The sequence below is a fragment of the Pinus tabuliformis genome, chromosome 4_2 (genome assembly GCF_031772625.1).
Source record: "Pinus tabuliformis cultivar Carrire ecotype Pingquan chromosome 4_2, CPIR1, whole genome shotgun sequence".
Taxonomy (NCBI): Eukaryota; Viridiplantae; Streptophyta; class Pinopsida; order Pinales; family Pinaceae; genus Pinus; species Pinus tabuliformis.
In genome coordinates, this window is record NC_142304.1 from 1003264391 (window position 1) to 1003288928 (window position 24538).

General features: G+C 38.8%; 1 pseudogene; it reads right to left on the reverse strand.

Moving 5' to 3' along the window:
* LOC149173024 (auxin response factor 19 pseudogene) overlaps positions 1–22850 on the reverse strand; it is a 32732-nt pseudogene extending 9882 nt beyond the window's left edge.
* Between the last annotated feature and the right edge of the window lie 1688 nt (positions 22851–24538).

The window sequence follows — 24538 nt, forward strand, 5'->3', positions numbered from 1 at the left end:
TCAATCCCTTGATTGTGCAAGATATGATACACAACTATAGTCACAACTGATAGCAATCTGATTCTCTAACACCTGTCCCTGTTGAACTGAACATGCACTGACATGAAACTAAGTTAACTGATGTATTCTATAGTTGTATTATTATTTAATAATTAGTTTAACAACTCATCATTAGTCTATTTGCAGTTAGACTAACTACAACTAGTTTAACCAACTCAAACTGAACACAACTCCATCAACTCCACAATCAACTCCACCAAACTCAACTGATTGAGTTCTAACTGAAGTCATGCATGCAACAACTCAATTGACTCATAAGAAAAGCATACTTCCTTCTGACAACTGCATGGGCCACATCTGTAGCTCAAACTGAAGTGCTCCAAGAGAATAAGATCAAGTTTATAGTCCAAATATTATTATGAGACAATAATATTTGACTTTTCTATTTTGGACAGGCAATCTAAAAATAGAATTTGATCACTCCTGCTGTGATCACTCCTACTGTGGTCACTCATACTGTGATCACTCATGCTGTGGTCACTCCTGCTGTGATCATCCCTACTGTGGTCACTCCTGCTGTGATCATCCCTGTGGGGATCCAAAAATAGAACTTGCGCCATAATTTGCCTGCGGGCCCACTTAGTGAAGGCGAATCTTTTCACTAAGCTCCATCATCTTGTTGCAATCTCAACAGAAAACAAGTGTAGCAACTGACGGTTTATTTATTATGTAGCAGTGAATTTTGAGTACAATCTTTGGAAGCCTATCTGGCTATCCAAATGGAAAGATATGATAGAAAATACTTAGAGAGAATAATTCTCCCCCTGTACAAGCAAACCCATGACCTCTAAAATATGGTTGTCAATAGTTGTGTATGACGAATCTTCTTTTGACGATCTCTGCGATTGTGTTGGGAACTCCCGCAAGATTCGCGTGTCTATTTTGGTGAAACTCATGCAACCCTAATATGCAACGTCAAAAAAATATGCGTTACCCCCTCGGCTGATCAGGGCTACTTTCCATGTGAAATTTTTCAGTCGCTCGCCTTCTGTCTCTCTAGATTTGGAAATATTCCTCTGGATAACTGTATTTTTCCATAAACACTTTTCTATTTGATGTATAATTTGATCACTCCTGTTGACCTGCATTAGAGGATCAATCTATCTAGATCACTGAGTATCTGCAATTAGTGACACTCTCAAGTGATCCTCACCTTCAAGTGTTCTCCAAAGTGTATTTTGCAAGTTCCTATCAACTTCTTCTTATAATCCTTTGTTGGAGCACCAATGACAAAGATTAAAACTTAATCAAGGGATAAGATCATCTTAAAGTCGATCTGTGTGAATTTATAAACTATTCTCACCTTGAATTAATTAATGTGGATTAATTAACCATTTTCCCTAAGTTTAGACTTAGGAAACATTAAAAAATAGCTTAATAATCTAATTAAGTCATTTGTAGGTGGAATTTCCAGAAACAATTTCTAGGTTTTACAGATCCGATGCATTCTAGCCTCTCCACCAAATTTTGTGGCTGGAATACATTTGATGCTACGAAAACTAACAACAATACTTGGATTAGTGGAATAAAGATATATCTAAATCCAGGAGGATTATCCTAGAGGGACTCAGAGACCATGTGGTTTCGAATTTGCATGGTAAGGAGACTACTTATGCAATGTAGAAGACCCTCACATACCTATTCCAAAGTACAAATAATGCCAAGAAGTTGGAATTGAAATATAACGTTAGGAACATTCGAATGAATAAAAGTGAAACTATTGGTCAATAACTATCCAAATTCACTCAGGCCAGAGATGAACTTAGAGGAGATGGAAAGAATGTGCTATCATTTGAACTTGTGAGCTTAGTACTCCTTTCTCTTATGAAATCCTAACACAACCATCAGGATTCAGTTAGTGGAAGAGACAAGTTCCCATATTGGGAAAGACTTTGGTTTGACTTGGTGTAGGATGAGATTAGAAGAAACTCTAGAGATTGTGTCCCATCTAGAATTGACGAGGAAGAAATTTTTTCCTTATATGGAAAAGGAAATAAATCCAAAGGAAATAAGGCCCAAGCAAGGTAGAATCCAACCAAAACCATGACAAGAAGAAATACCCGAGTAAAATTAAATGCTTTCATTGCCATGAGTATGGTACTATGCAACCAAGTGTCCACAGAAGAAATCCTATAAGAAGCCTATAGGAGGAGCAGGAGGAGATTCTCTCACATCACGATTTGAGTTATATTTCACCCTCATTGCATGCACAGAAAGTGCTATATGATGAGGTTCATCAATAAGTATATTATATGGGTCACAATGCCATCCTCCAACTTATTAAATTATCTTTTTCTCACATTTATCTACAAATTTTGTTATATTATGCTTAATATGAGGGGTAAAGATGTGCTACTATGTCATGTGGCCTAATGTGTGTTAAATGAAGGAATTGGAGCAATTTTGAGATGATTTGAGTGAAGGAACTCGAAGTATACAAGCAAGAGAGATTCTAGGAGATGGTCTACCTCCTTAATTCCTCAAATTAGTCGAAGATCCCTTGCTCTATCTCATCAACTCAGTGTCACTGGTAGCCAAGCAAGACGAGTTCATTGGCAACCGAGCCAGTGAAAGTCAAATATGAGTTAGATTCACCTATTCTCGATTTAGAGAGGAAAATATCCCTATTTTCTAGGGATATGTTGGTAGCTCCACTTTTGTATAAATAAACAAGTTGAGGGACTCATTAGGATTCAAATTTTTATTGTAGTCAAGAGGCCATTAAACTGAAGCACATTTGACTGTTATTTTTATGATGTATTTGACACTTTTTGAATTTTAATAAGAAATTATGTTTGGTTACAACACTAAGTTGACTCATAGGGTTGAAGCTCTTGGGTTGGGGCCCAACCCTAGTAACAAAAGTTCCTCTCTTGTATTTATATTCTTTCTATAGAATGTTGATTAGTTGTTGCAATTTATTCATGTTTCTTTTAGCTTAGAAGATTGATTAAGTTGTTTCTTATTCATGCTTCCATTAGCTTAGAGGATAACTTAGTTGTTGTAGTTCAATAGAGTAAAATACATCAAAAACATTGTGACAATGACCCCTATCTAATCTCCCTCATGGGATCATGATTAGAGGACCCCACTCTCATAGCCCAAAAACAGGGTTTGATTTCTTGTTCATTGCATATATCAAGTTTACCCTTAGTTAGGTAGCTGTTTATGATTTCTTGGAACGATTTGTAGTTGTTATTTTTCTTCTCATGATTGGTGTAGCTTAGAAGGTAGTTCATTTCATAGATCAAGTTCTTACCAGTAGTTAGATACGTTTTTCCAAATTCAATTCATCTTTTCCACATTGACATGTAATAACTTGCAAATGAAAAGGGCAACAAGTGCATATGTGATTGTAGGGTTGTTGATATGCAGGAAAGGGCCCCTTTCACCAACTCCATTTAGGTCTTCTCCACCTTCTGTTGATGCATGCCCATCAATGTTCCAAACCTCTATTTTCAAGTCACCGTGAGCAAAACATCTAAGACAAAATATGACCTTCTTGAAGTACTAGACTTGGCTAAGAGTGATGATAATCTCCCCCACAATTTCCACAACTTTCATACACCCTTCCAACACTTCATCTCACCATTCTTACCCTCCAAACCCTCTAAGCCAACTTCTTGTAGCATCTCAAGACATCTTATAGCAGTACAGGACATCATGAAGCAACATCCTATATCTCACCTGTAGTAGCCTATTTTGACCCTATTTTGACCTACAGTGATAGCCTAGCCTAGCTTAGGAGTAGTTTAACCCTTTGGCTTTGAATCCATGACCAGAAGTGCCACCTAGACCAGTCCTTCCACTCCTTTTTCCTTCCTGCAATATCTAATAGCATTCGTTCTTTCATTTCTACATTTATCAATTAGAATTTCGTTTACTTTCCAAGTGTGAATTAGAAAGTCAATGCATGGATTCTTGAATTGTGAAAGGATAGAATAATCTTCCATTTTCAAGAAACCCTGATAACTAGATGATTGATTTCAAGTTAGCATAGTTTCTGTTCTGCAAATTACCATAAATTTCTGTCATTCCATAGCCTTTACAAGTTGGCATCTTTCATTTCCCGAGTTAAAAAGCATTTAATTTCTCTGCATTAGGAATAACCTTTACATTCTACTATCAGTGGTTAGACTCCTCTTAGTTCAGTAGAGGAATGATCTAGAACCCTAATGATCAAGTCACCGAGTTGAGGGTGGCATGAGTAGGATGATGCATCTACTGTGTATATAGCATTTTCATCTCTAAGTTTTTATGAAACCCTGGGTGATAAAGTAAATTTGGTAGCTTTGGGAGTTGCAGCATTCTTGCTGCAATATTGAGGCTCATCCTTTTTGGCACTGTTGTCGGGGAGCTGTCTAGGTAGATGTAATTTCTAATTTTCTTTCTATTTTTCATTTAGTAGATAGATGTTATTCTTGATTTCCTTTCTGTTTTGCAGTTGATTTTGAAAAACACATAAAAAGAGAAAAATTTCTTCCATACCTCGTAGGAGTAGAGACACTTTAGGGAAATTCTTTCCAAATACCCCCACACCATCAAACAGACAACCTTCACTCTTCTTCAGTGACTATCAGGTTCCCTCTCTGACTGCAAGGGAGTTAGAGGACCCCTTAGGTGAACAAATCGAGATCTTTGAAGAGCCTATTGGGGAATAATAAGAAGAAACCATTCCACATACCCGCACCATGGCTGAAAACATAAATTAGGGTGCTTTTCCCATGAGAGAGACTAATGGAGATGCTAGGTTGAAAAATATAAGTCCTTTTACCCTTCCTCACTTACATGGATTAATCTTAGAGGACCCTTATACCTTTCTGTTTGAGTTTTCTGTTATCTGTAGAACATATGGTTATACCTTTAAGAAAGAAAAGTTGAAGTTGCTCCCATCCACCCTTAAGGATGTAACCTTGTGCTAGCTCATGGGTCTAACTGGGGATATCATCACTACCTAGGCTCAAATGAAACAATCCTTTAACAATAAGTACAAGGAATAATGTAGGTCCAAAGACACCAAAGAGGAAATATTTAGAATGAATCATGGACCATATGAATCCTTGGAGGACTATGAGGAAAGGTTCCAGCTCATTTGTAAAAGGACCAGATGCACCCTTGATCCTGAATCACTCAAGTTAGTCTTTCTTAGAGGAATCAGGGAGGACATACTGAAAATTGTAAACATGCTACCTGGAGGGGACATTTATTAGATACCCTATGAAAACATAAGGACAATATTCAAAAACCATTCTAGGGCTGCTAGGAATAAGGGTAGGTCTAGTCAAGATTTGGCTAGTTCCTCTTCCTCCACCACATTTATCAAGAATGAAATTGGAAACATGTTGGAGGAATTTAAAAAGAGAAATGTTTCACATCTTTTCTCTGCAAATGGACACCATGCATATCAAGAGGAAACAAGAGGAAGCAGAGAGAACCTTAGCTATCTTTTTCCTTAAATTCACTGGAAGGTACCCCAGAAATGAATGTCAGTTAAATATTATAGAGGTCTACTCAGTCTTTGCATCCTTCTTTGCCTATATTGAAAGTTGTATACCAAGGGGTAGAAGGTGGGGTTGAAAAACTCTTTTACATCAATCAAAGGAGACCTCCAAGACCTTAGCCATATTAGTAGGGCATGCAATGTGTATCCTATTCCTATTATCATCCAAATCAGAATGCATCCCTACCCCCTTTATATTCTCTAACTCATCCTTCATGTTCTACACCTTCTCCTTGGTCTTATGCACCTCAGTATCCTCCCCAACCTAACAATCAACCATTTCAGCCATATGCTTCTACCCATCCTTGGTGGAATACCCCATCACAAGGTTGGAGGCCTTAATTCAACCAACCACTTGCTTTACTACCTCCACCTCCATATCAACCATAACTAATTCATCCTTCTCCACCTAAGCAACCTCATATTCCTTCTCAACCAAATCTGAACCTGAACAACAAGTAGGCACAACAAGTCTATTGCGTAGAGGCATCTTACCCCACCTGTGTTGTGGAGATTCAAGAAATCAACCTCGGGTCTAGAAGAATACTCCAAAATAACTAACCTCCATCTCCACTTGAGGATATTGAAGAGGAAAAGGAGAGAGTGTTCCTAAATCCAATCCACCTCAGTTTCCTAAAAGACAGATCCATCCTAACCAACACACCCGAGAAGAGACTGAACTTCTGGGAGAATTGGAAAACTTGTGTGTTAAAATCCCACCCCTCCAATCTATCAAGGATGTTCCCATATACAATAATCTTATAAAAGATAATTGCTTTAAAAATCTTGAGGAGAAATAAAGACACCCCTACCATCAATGTCATTTGTCAATTGTCTGATCTAATGCTGGGGAAAGTGATATGCTCGAAGTATCTAGACCTTGGAAGTCTGTGGTAGATGTTCATTGTAACACCCCTCCTCCCAAGTCCACCCAAGAAACCAACTAGACGGGAAAGCATGTGATGAGAGAGGTCACTAAGGGATTCAATATCCGAGGTGACGTTAAGGAAATGGAGTAAATAGAGCATATCAACCAACCCATCCACATCAGTAAAACACCCTCAGGAGACAGGTCAACCACTCAGACAACCTGTCCCTGACTCCCACTGATGATTTAAGCCCCTTTAACCGAGATTCACTCTCATGCTATAGGAAAGACAATGACCAAAAAGTAAAAGTTGCTCTCATAGGCCTATGTGCCAGTGATTGTGGACTTTTCTCAGCATACCTGTGCTAGCCACCCCAAGATTTGAGCCACTTTTCTTGCCCAGAATCCTGACCTCTGCCCAAAACTTGCTACAACCTTCAGAATCCATCAAAGACATGATAACAATGCTGATAAATCAAAAATCAACCTCAGGACTAGGCCTGAGCATCCCCAACCGGGATTGAAATTCTATCAAAAACTTTTCATCAATGCAACCTACAGGTCTAGGATATAATACAAAAAATAAATGACTGAAAGAACTTATTAAATATAACCAAAAGGATCACCCCCTTATCCATTGGACTATTATATCATCAATTAGATCTTTCATCCATCCATTTAACAATTACAAGTAAATGCATGAAATGACCATGACATGAACCCGTCTTTAACCATGTTTATAATGATCATTAAACCATATACATATCAGAGATATGAAAACCATTAAATCCATATATAAACAAGTGCAAAAGTAAGAGGACTTAGATTTTATTAATCATAGGAAAATCTAACCACATTCGGCACTTCCACGTACCATCTGACCATAGACATCACTGAACCAAATCTCTCTTTCAACCATTCACCCCCGTTCCATATTCCAATAATGAATGTGGGATCTCATAGAACAACCATGGGAATCTAGAGGTTAAACCACCTCCACCCTCACCAAACCATGATCACACCAAAACAGTGGTCCGATCACAACCGAACTGAACCTGGAATTCCAACTCAAACTCCATCACTATCCATGAGGAATTTTTTGTCTCCTTGTCTCTCAAGCTTTATTGCAATCCAATCCCGAATCAGTAGGCCCTAAAGTAGGACCAGTCTCTTAGGATTTACTACAATCCAAACCTATATCACTATGCCCTAAACCGAGACTTCTTCATCAGTCATCACCATGTATCCTACAAAACCGGTCATGGGGTTCCTAGGCCTTTGGGAATGAACCTTGAGACCACCTCTACCCCAAATTCTGAAATCCATTCAGCAAACCAAAGCTCAAGACCAAAATAAACATCCCAACACCATGGCATCCAAAAAAATTCAAGGCTAGGTTGAAAACCACTATCATAACCTGGAAAACCATGCCACCGAAAGCACGAGAACCATACACCAACATGCAAAGCCATGCATGTCCAAACTAGCAAGGAAATCACACATGCAAAAGGATACCTATAGGCATTCCCGCTGATGATACTTGAATCCTGCTTTCCTTCCTTGATCCTTGCTTTCCTTCCTTTCCTTTTGCTTTCTTTTCCTTCCTTGATCCAAGGCTAGAGTGCTTTAAGAAAACTCTAAGTGACCAAGGGTGAGGGAGAGAGAGAATAATGAGAGAGCTCCAAAATTGAACTGAAAAAAGGTTACACTGACAAAGCTTGAGCCAAAAGCCTACAAACTGATCCTCAAAAGCCTTTTTATGAATGAGGCCTCTATTTTCTTCATTTTCCATTATTTTCCTTTAATTTTCTCCTCACATGCAACCCATGACCTTTCACCTTTTCTACCGATTTCCTTTATTTTCATTAATAAATGTTCCAAAATGCCTTTTTTAACCTTTTAATTCCTTTTCCTTAGCCTTTGCCAATTTCCTTAGCCAAAACACACATCTAGTGATGCCCACTAGGATATCTTTGTCCAACATTAAACTTGGAATATGTGTCCCTTACTCGTGGTCTTATTTTTTCCTTTATTAACTTTTATTACATGAAATTTTCACCAGGGTTGTTATAGAAACCCCCCCCCTTGGGGAACACCATCCTCGGCATTAAACGACACCAAGACCTCAGCAAAACCACTGAAATTCAAACATACTGCCCATGGAGATTTATAACTTAACTCATTGTAGTATTTACAATGAAATATCTGCTCAAAGAAAAACATCATGAAAAAATGACCAGATAACAACCATACCACACATTGGAGATTTATAACACAACTCATTACAGTATTTACAATAACCACATATACACATATGCACATTCTAAGTAAGGAGTAAATCCAAGAGGGCAGTTAGTTCCTTCCCACGATCCCACTTCCTGTGCCACCCACCACCCAAGCAAGCAAGCGCTTCCTTCCAAGATCTGCAAGCAAGCTAATCTCATTAGAAATAAAAACACCACTCAAGAATTAAAACCAGATCTATAAAGGTATTGCTATTAGGAGGGGAATGGTAGAATGATGAGTGCTTAGTGTAGCTGAAATGAATGATGATTTGATCCAACCCGGCTTTCTTTGTTCTTCCTCCTATCTCAACGAGAAAATTAGAGGATCTGATTCTTATTCCAATCAACAAAGGAATCCAAAGGATCACACCTCCACCCTCAAAAGTAGTACCAAGATTCACTTCCTTCCCAGGAAGTCGATAATCCACTGCCACAGTCAAAGATGCATCTAATGTCAAATGCTACAATCCTACGCCACTTTTCCTCTTAGTGAATAGTTACCGGCTCATTATTCCAAGGTGAACTCCCAGTGTGCATCTGATTCCATCTAGCTATGCTCATGACGAAAACAAATATATCCTCGACCTTCCCTTCTTTGCTACATAGTTGCTCGGGTAATCTGGTCACTGCTTTCATGCAGCACTCACCTTCCAAGTTCCCCGACATCCCCTATCCTAGGTGATCCATCCCTTGGCAAGGCTTCCTCACATCAAAAGATAAAACAACCAAGGCATATACCTACCTCAAAACCATCATATCGGTCATAGAATGTTCATGGAAATCAAGGGACACTATTAGGTACCAGTGTTCCACAATTTCCCTGCTTTTGAAGTGCTTTACCAACATACTATTGCATGTTCCAATTCCTTTCACTACTACTGCTATATCTTTTAGTCAATTTCAACCATCCAACTAGGCATTTTCATGCTTTTTGTATGAAGCACATAACTTTCATTAGATTCAAATAAATCAAAATAACCTCAAATCATACCTCATTGGTAGTTTGTCAATAAGGTACACTTGCAATCTTGTTCGCTTCCTGTCACAAGTCAAACTAACTGTTTGATCAAAACATCATGTATAAACATATCAGATCTGGTTAGCTCAAAACACAACCATCATAGATGAACATCATAAATCACATGTAACCATCATAAACCATAATCATAGATCACATATAATCATCATATACCATAGTAATAAAACACATGCATAATAAAAATGAAATAAAATGTTGATACTTATCCTTTCATTAATCCTTAGCTTCTACCTTTGTCTTTATTCTATACGCACTCTGGATCAGTTGCCACACCCGACAAACACCCAATTCCTTCTCCTTAACCATGTGCACATACACATAGTGTGGATCATACATATACAACTACACACATCATACAACACCATGCAATACATGCATCTACACTAGTACCATATGTATCACATGTACACAGTACCACTTGTACACTACAACCACCTACACAATGTGTGTGCAACATCACATGTACACAACACCACCTACACAATGTGTACACAACTTCACATGTACACTGCACCGTTGTACAACTTGTACACAATACCACATGTACACTGTACCATATGCATGAAATGTACATAACATAACATGCACAACATGTACACAGCACCACATGCACACAACACCACATGTACAACATGTACACGACACCATCTTATCACAACACCACTTGTATAATCATGTACACAACACCATATGTTCATAGCACCATATGTACAACATGCATAGAACACCATACGTACATAGCACTGCATATCCAACATGTACATAGCATCATCTGTACACAACACTACATATCCAACATGTGCACAACACCATATGCACACAACACCACATATACATCATGTACATAACATCATATCTACACAACACTACATATCCAACATGTGCACGTGCTATGTATACACAACACCGCATGCGCACAATATCAAAAATGCAACATGTACAACATATATAACATATGCACCAAAATATTACCTCACATCTGAAGGCATATTGTCTTTACCAAGAAACCTTTCTTCCAGTGTCTTATCCATGCTTGTCCCAACATGTTGCAAGCCACATTGCTTTAATTTTTATATTGTATCCCTCGATATAACCTATCCATAACATAGACATAATATAATCACATGTATCAACTCATAACCATATGATACTAACCTTGTATATTTATCATGATCACTCTTATCAATTGATTCCTCATAAGACAAGGAACCTCTTCGTGCCATTCGCCTAGGTAAGCAATCATTCCTCCACAAGGATGATTCCTAATGACCCTGTCAAATGATGAAATAGATACATACATATATAATCATTAGCATAAATAAATCATCATTTTTTCAGACAACGACATACATACATACAAGTATACATATATAAAAATCAACATAATCATGATCATAACATAATTACTAGATAGAATAAGGTGTAGGTTAAGAGAACTTCCTTATTTATGCACATCATGCACAACATTGAGAACAATCATTAACAACATATCCAAGACATCTGATGCCTTAGATTCATTTAATTTACCCTTTCTAGTTACCTTTCACATGCTTTTACTGCCATTGTCCATTTATCACTATGGACCAACCAGTCCAACCGATTATCATAGTCTTACCTTCCATTGTGCTTACTCATGCATAGAGCTTCATCTGATTCTTACACTACCTGTTGGGTACCACACAACTCTCCCTGAGCTGCATTAAATTTCCTCTTTCCCAAACAATTCGCAAGATGCAAAACATAACAAGCAATACTAAGAAACAACCAAGAATAAAACCATGAAAACCAATAACAACACAACACCACGATAAACTAGCATAGATATGAACCAAACAAACGCAAAATTGAAAATAAATTGCAACAATCGCAAAATACCAAAAACACAAGACTAACCACAGACGCCATGACTTAATCCCCATGGTTTCCAAGGGAATCTTAACCAAGGCCTTCTTCAAAGTTTCATGGAAATTTCTTTTCCAAGCAATCCCTTGCATCATACCACTATAAATACATAACTGTCAGTGCAGAAATAAATCTAACAACACACCAAATACCTTACCTTGTTCTGTTAAGCACATTGCCTTGTAGCTAAACCCATCCACACCCTCTCTCAAGGGACTCCAATTCCTTGACATATCCACCTCTAACTAGGGACTAGCTAACATATATGTCAAGTACATGTTCATGAATCGAACACGTATCCACATAATGTCAGACAATATTAAGGTCAGAAATACTTCCTATATGTGAAAGACTCATTCATTGAATTAGGGTTTCCAAACATAGCTAAAGGAATTCTTTCCCAATTCTTTTCCTTTACCGTTTCACCTTGCTGCAATAGAGGCTTACTATGTGCTACCACATCACCCAACTGTTAGTTATATAACCACATCAACTATTACCTTGTCATACTAATACCAAGCATGTTTCCTGTAACTACTCACACATGTTAGTCTCACGTTCTAAAGATCAATGCACTCATATCTAACAAATTGAAATCAACCCTTACCAAGACTAACAATCATGTCATAATCCATAGTCAACTCATAGTCCTTAGAAACAATGCTACAACTATCACCTACTATACTCAGGTACATATCAATTTTCTCAACATATATGTGTTAGTACAATCATCTTAAAAATAATCAATTGAACACATACTCATATTATGCAATTCATCAAGCATTCAACCAACTTGCAACATACCATGTTAAATAAATTAACTAAAGAACATAATCAAACAGTCAAGCACCAAATATATGACATAAGAAAACTTGTACCTTACTGTGTCTTAGGGGAGGCTATCTTGTATGCACAATCAAGGTAGTTAGCATGATATAACTTCTCAACACATCATATTAAACATAAATAAGATCATTCTATCCATAAAAACCACTAACTAACATGTTCACATACTAATGCATAAACAATTGTCATTTATGCATATCAAACACAATTGTATGATTGATCTAGATTAGTACAACACAATACAACACAATAAGTCGACTTATACCTGAATGTCATAACCTTAACCATCTGCATAGGATGATACAACTTAGTGTGATAAATATAACATCAAGGTATAAATGCTATAACCCTAATCATCAAGCTAATTATCATTTAACAGCAACACATTAACCTATAATATACTTCATCAATAACATAAAACATATGTTAGGTCCCTATACTACTAGTGTAACCCCTTATTGTTATTAGTTCAACTCACTTATTATATTGCTGTGCCCATGTAGTTCCCATATTGTTATTATTATGCCCCATAGAAGCCCATTATTGTTATTATTCTTCCCTTACATTATTATTGTTATGTCAACTCTGATTATATTATGAAACCTTAGACTCCTATATATAGAAAGGAGGTCGTGTCATTTGTATCATCCAAGAATTGTTCATTTGTGCAATGTAAAGGAGGTTTCCCCCTCGCAGACGCTGAATTCTAAGGTGTTTATCTTTCTTTTCTATCTTTTAGTGAGTTGGTTTCATAACATTTGGTATCAGATCCAAGATTTAGAGCAATTTCTTCTCAAATGGGTTTTTTCTTAGCTTCTAAAACTTTGTAGCAAAATAGTTATAGTGAAAATTCCACGATGACCTGTTTGGAGCAGCAAAACTAGGTCTGAATTTCAGATCTTGTCTCACTATATTTTCAGAGATATAATCTGAGACATTTAGGGTTTCTGTAGGCTCTCGAATTACATCCTAAACAAGTGACCTTGGGAAAATTGTCATAACTTTCTCTCTAAGCATCAAATTGAAATTTCGTAAGAAGTTGCAAAAAGAAGATGGACTGTAGTTTCCTGTGTGTTGGTTTCAGGTCCTAAGATTACAATAGTAGTATAGGTACCTAACAACATAGTCGTCAAGTTATCTAATATAAAGAAACAATAGCAATGCATATAACTATAGATTACTATCATTCATGACCATCCGAGACATGTGAATATACTACACTAATAAACTAAAATCTATCATGAGTGTAACCATAGCATCAAAAGACATGTACATAAACCTAATGTATATAAACCTAATGCATATAATAGTCCTTGACTTACATATCTGCATCTCTTGTTCTATCTCAGCCAACACATTAACATCATAACATACCAATATCACCCTGATGGCCTAAATTTCATACCATGACTTCACAAGGCATGTTTGACCTACTATCCAGGAATAATTATAACCAAGGCCATAAATGCATGAAAACTACATATAGATATATAACACCTGAGTGCCAAATCATATACACATCATTCTAGCTTGGGTCTAGTCAACAATGCAAGCCCATATCAACAATACATGCTATGACCTCATGCATGACAACAACCATTACTCCATTGTACACATTGCCGCATGCAACCATCAACATGCATAAGCAATGTCTAATCAACTACACATACACATGAACACATGTAGTCGATCATAAGTGATCAATTCTTGTAACCAACCTACGAGACTGATGCATGTAATCAAACAACCAAGAATGCAACCTAACATACAAGGATGTAATCAGGCTGCATATAATCATGTAACCATTCATATACTTCTGACGATGCATCCCACAAAATCAACATCAATTTCCTCATGACACCCTTACTACAACCATGATCAACATGACACAATGCAACAAGCACATGGAATGCAAGTGTAAGAGACACACATGAAACTGGCATGCATGCATAATAAACAACTTCACCCAAGGAGTGCGTAACCACACTCTGATACCACTTTGTAACACCCCCTCCCAAGTCCACCACAACAACCAGCCAGCCAGGAAAACATATGATGGGAAAGGTTACTAAGGGATTCAATCTCCTAGGTGACCTTAATGAAATGGAATTGATTGAACATATCAAACAACCCATCCACATTAGAAAAACACCCTTCGGATACATGTCATCCACTTGGACATCCTGTCTCTGAGTCCCATTGATTATGTAATCCCTTTTAACCGAGAGTGCTCTCACGCTATAGGAAAGACAGTGACCAGGAACTCAAAGTCTCTGTCATAAGCCTCTGTGCCAGTGAATGTGGAATTTTCTCAGCATACCTGTGCCAACGACCCCAAGATTTGAGCCACTTTTCTAGACCAAAATCCTGGACTCTGCCTAGAACTTGCTAAAACCTTCAAAATCCATAAAAGACACGATAACAATGCTGATAAATCAAAAATCAACCTCAGGACTAGGCTTGAGCATCCCCAATCAGGACTGAAATTATATCAAATACTTGGCATCAATGCAACCTATAGGTCTAGGATACATGACAAAGCATAACTGACTAAAAGAACATAGGAAACATAACTAGAAGGATCACCCCCTTCTCCATTGAACTACTATATCATTAATTAGGTCTTGCATCCATCCATTTAACAATTACAAGTAAATGCATGAAATAACCATGACATGAACCAATCATTAAGCATGATTATAACCGACATTAAACCATATAAATATCAGAGATGTGAAAGCCATTAAATCCACATATAAACAAGTAAAAAATTAAGAGAACTTAGATTTTATTAATCATAGGAAATCCAACTAGGTTCGGGACTTCCACGTACCACTTGGCCATAGACATGGCTGAACCAAATCTCTCTTTGACCCAATCACCCCCCTGCCATATTCCAAGCATGAATGTGGGATCTCATAGAACAACCAATCCAAGAACAACTAAGGGAATCCAGAGGTTAAACCACCTCCACCCTCACCAAACCATGATCTCACCAAAACTGGTGCTCTGATCACAACCGAACTAAACTTGGAATTCCATCTAGAATCCATCACTATCCTTGAGGAATTTTCATCTCCTTGTATCTCAGGCTTTACTGCAATCCAATCTCGGATCAATAGGCCTTAAACTGACACCAATCTCTCAAGCTTTACCATAATCCAAACCTAGATCACTAGGCCCTAAACTGAGACTTCTCCCTCAGTCTTTTCCATGTATATTGCCAAAACCAGTCAAGGGATTCCTAGGCCTTTGGGAATGATCATTGAGACCACCTCCACCCCGGATTCTAAAATCCATATGGAAAACCAAAGCTCAAAACCGAAATAAACATCCCAACATCATGGCATCCAAAAAAAGGTAAAGCTAGGCTAAAAACCAATGTCATAACACAGAAAAACCATGCCACCAACAACAAGAGAACCATACACCAACATGCAAATCCAAGCATGTCCAAACCAACTAGGAAATCATACATGAAAATGGTTACCTGCAAGTATTCCTATTGAAGCTACTTGAATCCTCCTTTCCTTCCATGATCCTTTCTTTGCTTCCTTTCCTTCTTCTTACTTTCCCTTCCTTGATCTAAGGCTAGAGTTCTCTAAGAAAACTTTGAGTGACCAAGAGTGAGAGAGAGAGAGAGAGAGAATAATGAGAGAGATTCAAACTTGAACTCACAAAAGGTTACACTAACCAAGCTTGAGGCAAGAGCCTGCAAACTGATCCTCAGAAGCCTTTTTATGAATGAGGCCTCTCTTTTCTTCATTTTCCATTATTTTCCTTCAATTTCCTCCTCACATGCATCATGTGACCTTTCACCTTAATTTTCTCCTAATTTCCTTTATTTTCATAAATAAATGTGCCAAAAATGCCATTTTTCCCTTTTAATGCCTTAGCCTTAGCCTTTTCCAATTTCCTTAGCCAAAACACACATCCATTGATTCCCACTAGGATATTGTTGCCCAACATTTAGATTGGAATACATATCCCTTACCCGTGGTCTTATGTTTCCCCTTTTAACTTTTATTACATGACGTTTTCATGAGGGGTGTTACATGCACATTGATGGAATCATTGTCCCTCACACCTTGATTGATCTTGGGGCTACCAACAATGTGACTACTAAGAAAAACATTCTCAAACAAAATATCCAATGATCTTTGAGAAAGACCTCAACAGTGTTGCAAGTTGCAGATAGGTCCACAATGGATCTTGAGGGAGTTGTTGAGGATGTAATGGTCTCTATTGGTTCCTGGTAGTATCTTGTTGACTTCCTAGTTCTCCAACCCAAGATCAAATTCAATGGAAATCTTATCATCCTTGGAAGACCATGGCTAGGCACTGTTGATGCTTACATAAGTTGCAGAGCTGGGAACATGACCAAAAAGAATGGACATTTTCCCAAATAATTGGTATTGTACCCTCCTTATCAACGATCCCTAGATCATGACTTACCTCTATGGTTGGAAGAGTAGGAGGAATATGACGTGTATCATACCACATCCCATCCAATTTGTATCCTAGATACTATTATAGGAGGGGGGAAACCTGATGAAGATTACCTCATTGACGAAATCCTCCAAACCATCCCCCCCAACACCATGCCTCTTGACGAGCTTGTGAAGGAATCTGAGGGTAATCCTTGGATTACGTTATGCCTAGTGAACCCAAGTCCTACTTGTTATAGCTCCAAATCTCACTCTTATGGTTTGTGATGCTGCACTTATGGCCTAGGGCAACCCCTCCTTCCAGACCTGGTCCAAAAATTTAAAAAACAGTGTTTTATTCCCTGTACGCGACTTTGCCCTGTGTTAAACGCGTGTACATGCGGGTCTGTCATACCCAACCCGCGTGTATCTATTAAAACACTTAAAAAAATATAATTTCCTCTTTTTCGGGCGGTGATCGCGGGTTTACCTGCTGGATCACCTGTTAGTGCCCGTGGCCCAACTGTTCCCAACCAACTCCTAACTAAAAAACTACTTTGGAGAGGGTATAAAAAGACATCAAAGGGAAGGCCAAGGGGAGAGAAAGGAGAGCAAGATTATTATGCTGAGATTTTTCCCTTAGACCAGGTCTGAAGTCCTTGGTGCATTCTGCACTTCCCCCATTTTGCATAGGAAACCCTTGTTTCCATGTGTATTGGTGATCATTCATCCTTGACATCATCATTGAGTAAGACTTGGAAGGAGCTCTTGTTGAAGGCTGGAGGCTGGAACGAATCCGGGAGGAAGCTTGCTTGGAGCCTGCTGAAGGTGTTCAGGTGATATCTTTCCGATATATGTACTTTATTTGCCTTTATATATAAAGAAACACGTCTTTGTTCCTGAATAATCTTTCTTTATGCTTATGAGATTCTTGTGTTGAATTCTTATGAAAGTGGTTACTTAAAGATTTTTTTTATAACTAACTTTATAGCATGAAGATGATTTATACATAAACTTCTATACATGTACTGTTGTGTTCTTTGATTTGTTTGTCTTGCAGGTCAGAGAAAGAAGAAGGGAACTCCAAGAAGGGTTTGCACCCTAACGGTCTTCTCGGACGTAGGACCTTAGGTATGTACCCTAAACATTAGAATTTGCTTAAAAGTAAAAAAGATGGCTGTGTGTGTGTGTTTCTTTGTATAAGCAATTTTCAGTCTGGTAGAGTCTCAGCCCAAAGGACTCTAGGAGTACTTTCCCTTCAACCACTACTCATGTCAAAGTGGTATAATTTGGTCCATCTAAAACCTTCAAGATCAACCCCTCTCTCTTAGCCAACCAAGAAGAGAAGTTGTGCAACATGCTGAGAGAGCACTTAGATGCCTTTTCCCAGAGCCATAAAGAAATGAAGGGAGTTCATCCTTTTTTGTGTACTCATCAAATCTACACCAAGGAAAGATGTAAACCAATGCACCGACCTCAAAGGATAATGAACCCAACCCTCAAAGACATAGTCAAGGAAGAGTTGTAGAAGTTGTTGGATGCAGGGTTCATTTACCCCATCTCAGATAGTGAGTGGGTGTCCCTTCTAGTTTCTGTCCCGAATAAGAATGGAAATTGGAGGATCTATGTGGATTAAAGAGAGATAAAAAAATTCACTACGAAAGGCCATTTACCTTTACCTTTCATTGATCAAGCCTTGGATGGTCTTGTAGGGAAGAAGTTCTTCTCTTTCCTGGATGGATTCGGTCATTACAGTCAAATCCAGATTAGCCTAGAGGACCAAGGTAAAACTACATTCACTTTTCCTTAGGGAACATTTTCTTATAGGTTCCTTCCTTTTGGATTATGTAATTTCCATGCCACTTTTAAAAGGGCAGTTCTGACCATATTTTTTGAGCTATTCCATGAATATGTAGAGATCTACATGGACAATTTGACACCCTATGGGTGTGACTTCCTTTAGGCTCTCTCTAACCTAGGGAGAGTCCTAAATAAGTGCATTGAAATGAACCTCTTTCTTAGTCCTGATAAGTGTGAATTCTTGATGAATTTAGGGACTATCCTTAGCCATTCAATATCTCAATAGGGAATACAAGTGGACCCAAACAAAATTTCCATCATAAAAAAGGTCCCTACTCCTCAAAAGCAGAGGGGCGTTAAGAGCTTCTTGGGCTTAGCTAGATATTATAGGAGGTTTATCAAAGACTTCAACAATGTAGCCTCACCATTGTTTCAATTTCTGACCAAGGACTCTAAATTTTATTGGTTAATTAGCTGCCAAGAGGCCCTAGAGATCCTGAAGGACAAATTGAGTACTATACCCATACTTAGAAGCCCAAATTGGACTCTTCCTTTCTGCATCCATGCTGATGCATCTGAAAAAGGTATAGGAGCAGCTCTAGGATAGATAGATGACAAGTTTCCTTATGCCATTTACTTCATTAGCAAAAATATGTCTAAGGATGAATTGAATTACATTGTAACTGAGAAGGAACTCCTAGTTGTTTTCCACTCTCTAAACAAGTTTAGACACTACATCACTGGATATTAACCCTTTGTGCATGCTAACCATGTAGCTATCAAGTAATTAATTAACAAGCCTGATGTGAATGATAGAATTATTAGATGGTTGCTTCTATTACAACATTTTGATTTAACTATCATAGATAAGCCAGGTAAAGAAAATGTAGTTGCATATTTTTTTATCTAGACTTCCCTTGCCTGTAGGTGAGGAAGGAATGGTTGATGACCAACTTCTAGATGAGCACCTATTTTCTATTTTAGTTCTGTCTCCATGGTTTAATGACATAGCCAACTACCTAGTTGTTGTAGAGTTCCCTCCATATTTGTCCTCCAGGGAGAAGAGCAGAATTGTAAGGAAGAGTTCCCCTTTCACTTGGATTGGGGGAAATCTCTTCAAGCTAGGACCAGATCAAATATTGAGGAAATGTGTCAGGGAATAGGAAGTCTTTGACATCCTCTTAGCCTGTCACGATGGCCCTTGTGGAGGTCACCTTTTTGCCAAAAGGACAACTTTCAAGGTTCTACAAGATGTCTACTATTGGCCCACCCTCCACCAAGATACAAGAAGATACACCAGTTGATGTGATTAGTTCCAGAGGATGGAGAAACCTACTCCCAAGGATGAAATTCCCTTGCAACCTTAGGTGGATTTAGATCCATTTGACAAGTGGGCCATGTATTTCATTGGGCCAATTGATCCACCATCAAGGCGGAAAAAGTACATCATTGTATGCACTAATTATTTGATAAAGTGGGATGAGACAAAGGTTGTCAAGGTAGAAACAAAGGAGAAAGTGGTTGAGTTCTTAAGGGAGAATGTGTTCTACAAATTTGGGTACCCCGGAGAGCTAGTCATCGATCCGAAAGCTCAATTTACATCACATCTGATCGGGAATTGTTGGCTTAGTGGGTCCTGACCTAGGTTTAGAGTTACTTCTACACTACTGGACCTTTTGACATCAATCCACAGAGCGTGGATTGAAGTCTTACTTGAAGCAGTATCGGGGGATGCTAGAACCAAGTTTCTGCACCCAAAGATGAACATTATGTCATTATATGCCCTAAACCTACCTTTGCGTAGATCGATAAGCCTTTAGGGCTTATCGATATAACTACCCGTAATCAACTTCTATACCTCCGTGAACATGCACGTTGTCTTTCATGGACCTTGAATATGTGAATCAACTACTTATGTGCGTCAAAGATTACTCTTAACCCAGTAATTACTCAAATCAACTTAAGTGTTAATAACTTCCGCATACATAAGATAATCTTCGCGTAAATAGTTAACAGTAGTTGCGTTCACGTAACTATATCAATCATGTAAATTCGCACATTAATACACCAATATATCATAAAACCATTATAACAAGAGGCACATTCATATAAACATAAATAAACAGACAAAACACAGGAATTGCTGGAATAATCTATTTATTAATGCTTCGTTTCTGCTTACAGACTCAAGAACTCCCTATGCATTCAGCTGCAGGGGTCCACACACTCAGCTGCAGACTCTACTCTATGCCTCTACGCACACAACTACAGAGCCTCTCTTCTACTCTAAGATTTCTTCGCTCTTTCTCTTACCGAACCATTACATTCATCTTCATCATCGATATCTCTCTTAGACATCTTAAGGGACACCTATTTATACAATCTCATGGTTTGCGGACCATGGATAGATCTTCAAAAGCTGACTCAACTTACATAAAACAATGGTAAAACCCTTTATGACACTTTACTATATACGCGCTCTGCGACCACAACTTGTGGAGCCTTTACATTTTATACAACAAAACTTGGTTTTTCTGCCCCAAAACTTGACCCTAGGGGACCCTATCCCAACAGGCCCCTAACACAAAGATCGTGGTTGGCCCTCGAGTCACTCTACTAGCACGGAGATCTTACTATGGAGACCTCCCAACCCCACTTGTGCCACTTCTACTTCATTCACGCTCTGGGTGGCTACTCGTTGATCTTCTCCACCAGCTGCTTTGTTTCCAGCCTTGCACTTCCTTCCTTGAGTTTTTTCTACGTGCTCTATAGGCTTGCCAACTTCTCCTAAATGTTGGCATAAATAATGTAGGCCTCATCCAGGCAAGGCCCCAATCTAGCCTTCAAGACTGCCTCTTTCCTCTGCGCTGCTTCCACCTGTTCAATAAACTTCTTCGCCTCCTGTAGCTTGGGCAATCGTTGTGCTATAGCAATGGTGCACACCATCGCTCTCGCTTCATCATATTGCTGCTACAATTGACAGGCTTATGTGTTTAACCTTTGCAGTTTAGGATCTTCCTGCAGAGCCATGAATACCTCCATGGATTGCTCGAAGAGCATAGTGCAATCCACCACTGCGACATCCACTGTTGCGACTCCATCCTACACAACAACTTCGCGTTGTTCTCTGATCTCTGGCAGAGTTGAAGGCTGTGACTTCAACACTAACTCTGTGATTTTTAGGTTCAGTTCAAAATGAACCTTAGCCACTTATGTTTTGGCATCGCGCACACCTACAACCAACTTCTCATTTGAAAATTATATATTACAGAGCAATGGAACACAAAATGTATTGCAGAAATATAAAAACAGAAAACAAATAAAAAAAAGAGAGACATAGATATATGTGATTCACCCAATTTGGGCTATGTCCATAGAGAAACAACCAGTCCTTCCTTTTATATTATCTACAAACTGAAGAGATACAACCTATAGTAGATTCACTATAATTCCCTCTTCTCTCTCTCTGAATCTCCTCTCTCTTTCTCACTCAGAATACATATCTACATAAACACAATACGATTTCCTCATATATAGAAAGGGGTTGCCTTCTAGGGAGAAAAACACTAAATTAAAGATAACTTCTTTCATCAGATCTCTACCTAATGAACAACCTAGATGGACTACGAAATTACAACATTTTACAAGGCAATTTTACGGGCGCTTTGCACCACATTACAAAATAGGGTCCAATGTGGCAATACCTCTAAATAAAGAAGATAACCAAGCTCCACACCCAATAATTCATAATCTTTGCCTCCAATGATGCCTCCTCTAGGATATGTAGTTCAGGTACTATTCTGCATGCTTTGGCCACCACGGCTTCAAGCTGGTCGTTCTGTGCCTGAAATTTCTTTTGTGCCTCCAGCGCTGCTAATTTCTCGATGAACATCTGTTCATTGTTAACTCTGTACTCACTTATCAGGCTTAGTGTGTGCTTCTCCTGGGCCTTAACCTCTGCTATCACACCTTCTTGCAGTGTGTGAAGAAAATTGTTGTGGAGCACGGCCAAGTTGAGGCCAATATTCTTAAAAGAGCTGACAATAGCCTTGTCAACAGCCACCTCCGCACTCAAAGCTTGATCAGGCAGCGCGAATGCCTGGAGATCCAATGATCGAACCATCTTTACTGTTTGAGTGGTCCTCAGTGCCAAACTAGTTGATGCAGCATTTCTCTATCCTGCACCTACATGGATTCTAGTCATCTGGATCTGTAGCTCAAGTAGATCCTTCTGGATGATGCTCAATTCCTACTTTTGGTTCTGCTCAAACTGTTGTAGAAGTTTTGTGGTAGTATCCCGCACCTTGTCTCTAATTTCATCCAGGTCGTCATCCGTCAAAGTAATTGGATCCAACGACAGATTGGTGGATTTTTTCTTCTTCCATGGTCCTTCCTTTTCCTACTCCCTATACCACTTCATGCAGAAGGGAGTGTTCTACTCCTTTTGATCACCACCGCCCTGTTATAACTGATCTTCCTCCTCCATTTGGGGCTAAGGTGACTTCTCACTCCACTCAAAGCAGTGATCTTCTTGCTCTGCTTGTTCCTTCACAGTGCACTCAGCTTCTACCTAGGCCTTCTCCTCGGCCTCTTTCCTTCTTTTCTTAGCCAACTGCTTAACCTTCTGCTTGGCCGTGTTCTTCTTTATCTTCTCCACGGACTAGCTAGTCCCTGTAGCAAGATTGGAAGGAGAATGCCAATATGTTGTCCAACGTTTGATGAACTCTTCAATAGTGTCATTTGTAGTAAGGTAGGGTAGGTCAAACCACTTCTACTCTGGATCCTTTCGCGCATGGATGTATACATGGGGGAAGTCTGCTTTGAACTCCATGTACCCTAAAAGTTGCTCAAAAACAGTTGGTGACAACCGCGGCTTGTAGTTGATGACTGTGCGAATGCTTGCCTCCATCAGTATGAAAAATACTTTTCTCTCTGTGACCTACATAGCTTCTTTCATGGCCCGGAGAGATGAAAATTTCATAGCTTCTGGAAAATCCTTGTCTATTGGAGGGAACTCACTGTCCTCTAGCAAATCCCAAGCAACCAACACAATTGAGAGAAATGTTGGGTTGTGTTATATTCTTTCCATGTAGTTAATAGGGGGTTTGAAGGTGATCCAGGTGGATGTTGGTGTCCACCCACCTTCCCATTTGGACCCCCACAACTGTCTCTTTCAGTCTTTTTAGTTTCCTAAATTGTAGCACAGTTTACTATTTTTAGCAGTTTTTTGGGTCCTGAACTTCCGGAGCCATTTTGAGGCCCTAAACGACGTTTTTTTGGGATTCTGGGGCAACATGGGTCCATGTTGCCTCCCAAAGTGGTAGTACTCGGATAGATCTTTCTAACGAGCTATCGTACGCGTCAAACGGAGATCGTATGCCAAAGTTACGACGCCGGGAAATTGATGTACCAATTTACCCAAACGGGGCCCACAATTTGGCGTTTCATCTTCTATGGTTAGGTTTCGGGATGTGAAGGGTTTTCCATTGTTTCTCAACAATAAATAGGCCTTTGAGCCTCATTGTAATACAATTCGGAACAGTTCAGAGGCATGTAGCCGCACATCTCTTCTCAGAGATAAGCTACCATCGCCCTAGCTGGTTTATTTCCATTTCTGGTTGTAAGCATATTTCAGTATTTTCCATTAATGAAATGAAGCATTATTTCCGCTGCATATCTGTGTTTATGGTTATTGCATCTCTGTATTTATGGTTATCTCTGTAATCTATTGCGTTCCTGTTTAAATCCGGATCAGTGGTATCAAAGCGGTCTGCTTTTTCTCTGTTTTTCTTTGCATGTCCCCAACGAAGT